A 2717-nucleotide genomic window follows, 5' to 3' on the forward strand; every position below is an offset into this window, starting at 1 on the left:
AGTCCATGGTGGGTTTACCATTCTTCTCCAACACCATAACTGAAATGCACCAATTCTTCTGTGGTCTTCCTTATTCATTGTCCAACTTTCACATAGATATGAGGTTATTGAAAATACCATGGCTTGGGCCAGTGCACCTTAGTCCTCAAACTGACATCTTTGCTCTTGAACACTTTAAAGAGGTCTTGTGCAGCAGGTTTGCCTAATGCAACATGTCATTTGATTTCTTGACTGCTGCTTCCAAGAAGGTTGATAGTGGACCAAGTAAGATGAAGTATTTGACAACTTAATGTTTTCTCCATTTATCATGATGTTATTTATTGGTCTAGTTGTGAGGATTTTTATTTTCATTGAGGTGAAAATAATACTAAAGGCTGTGGTCTTTGGTCTTATAAGTATTTTAAGTCCACTTTCAGTCAGCAAGGTTGTATCATCTGTATATGGCAGGTTGTTAATGAATCTTCCTCCAATGCTGATGGCACATTCTTCTTCATATAACCCAGCTTCTTAAATTATGTGCTCAGCATACAGATTGAATAAGTATGGAGTGAAAGAATACAACCCTAGCACACACTTTTCCTAGCTTTAAACCATTTGGTGTCCTCTTGTTCTATTCCCACGACTGCCTCTTGGTCTTTGTACAGGTTCCTCATAAGCACAATTAAATGTTCTGGAATACTTATTCTTTGCAATGTTATCCATAGCTTGTCATGAGCCACACAGTCAAAAACATTTGCATAACTGATAATACACAGATAAACGTCTTTCTGGTATTCTCTGCTTTCAGCCAAAGATCTGTCTGACATCAACAATGATATCCATCATTCCACATCCTCATCTGAATCCAAATTGAGTTCCTGGCAGTTCCCTGTTGATGTATTGTTGTAGCCATTTTTCAGTTATCTTCAGTAAAATTTTACTTGCATTTGATAATAATATTGTTCGATGACCTCCTCATTCCTTTGGGTCACCTCTCTTTGGAATGGGCACAGATTTCTTCCAATCAGTTGACAGGTAGCTGTTTTCCACATTTCTGGTATATATGAGTAAATGCCTCCAGTGCTGCATCAGTTTGTTGAAATTTTTCAATTTGTATTACACAATTCCTGTAGCCTTGCTTTTTTTCCAGTGCTTTCTATGTACTTTAGACTTCTTCCTTCAGTACCATTGGCTCTTGATCATATGCTGCCTCTTGAAATAGTTGATCATCAACCATTTCTTTTTGGAACAGTGATTGTAAAAATTAATTTTAGGAGGCAGGGCTTGATGGCGGCTACAGTGGAGGTGCAGTGAAGTTTGCTGTCAGTGATACCACAGAATACCAGGCAAAACAGATCCAGGGCAGAGCTCCAAAACTCAGAACCAAAAAGTAGGAATATTTAAAAGGTTCGAAGGCTTATATCTAGTGGAACTTGTAGCAAAAGTAAGAAATTCTGTACTTTTGAATCTGCCAGACTCAGCGGACAGGAGCCGACATCTTGGGCAAGACCAAATGGCAAGACCAAGTTGGGGAACAGAAACACCAGGGAAAAATGCCCCGGGAACCTCAGAGCAAAGGTAGACAATATGCTCTGTCAGTTTTGCTTTCTTCTGATTTTTTTTTTTGGTATCTGTTCATTGCCACCCCACCCCACCCCCCCACTGTTTGCGCACCTCCATTCTGGTAACTAGAGGGGGTGACTGAGTGAGTGGAAACCCCCGAGCCTCACCACTGGTGGGTTCTTCTGCCATGAATGAGCACAGATACACTCAGCCCAAGAGCTGGCCCTGAACTGTTTTTGTTTTTTTTTAAATATGGGAAAGGCCAGGACAGGGGTGTAGAAAGGGAAAGAGAGTTTGAAAACAACACAGGCTAAAAAATTAAATTAAATCCTGAGGTAGAGCATAACAATCAACAGTGGCATCTTGAAATCTCTCAGGCAGCTTTGAAGAAAAAAAGCTGAAGAGAGGATATTAAAGTCATACTCATATTGGTGGCTAGCTGTGTGCTGTGGAGTTAATTTCTACTCCTAGAGACCCTGTACAGGGTTTTCGAGGCTGTGGATCTTTGTAGAAGCAGAACACCTCATCTTTCTCCTGAGGGACGGCTGGTGGTTTTGAACTGCTGACCTTGTGGTTCACAGCCCAATTCGTAACCACTACACTACCAGAGCTACAGATTTTTGTTTTTTCTTCTCTCTCTACTGTCCCTTTTCTGCAATTATAGACTAGAATATTCAGTCTAGTTTTGTTTTTTTGTGTGTTTTTTTGTTTTGTTTGTATGTGTGTGTGTGTTTTGTTTTGTTTTGTTTTTTGTTGGTACTGTTTTGCTGTTTTAGGATCTCCTGTCTACTTTTGGGGAATGTTTTCTCTCCCTATATTACCCATGAAGAGACAGCATCTCCTGCCATATAGTCAAGCTACAATCACACTCTATATAAAACAAACAAACAAACACAAAAAACCCAAGCAAGAACCAATACCAACTACCATATACCAGGGAGGCAGACAACACCTGTGAAAGTTACTCTGAGTTGAGCAATAAGAAAAGTGAAAGGGGAAGCCCACATCCTGATCACATCTACCTGGAAGCAATCAAAAGCATAAAAAATACCAAAACAAATAATTAAGTATTAAGGCCACAGGTAAACACTAAACAGGTCCAAAAAGCAAAAGCAGATGACCATATCAGCACATATCCAGAAACAAGATAAAATATCTGAGACAAATGACCTAGA

This window comes from Chrysochloris asiatica, unplaced genomic scaffold (genome assembly GCF_000296735.1).
Source record: "Chrysochloris asiatica unplaced genomic scaffold, ChrAsi1.0 scaffold00345, whole genome shotgun sequence".
NCBI classification, from domain to species: domain Eukaryota; kingdom Metazoa; phylum Chordata; class Mammalia; order Afrosoricida; family Chrysochloridae; genus Chrysochloris; species Chrysochloris asiatica.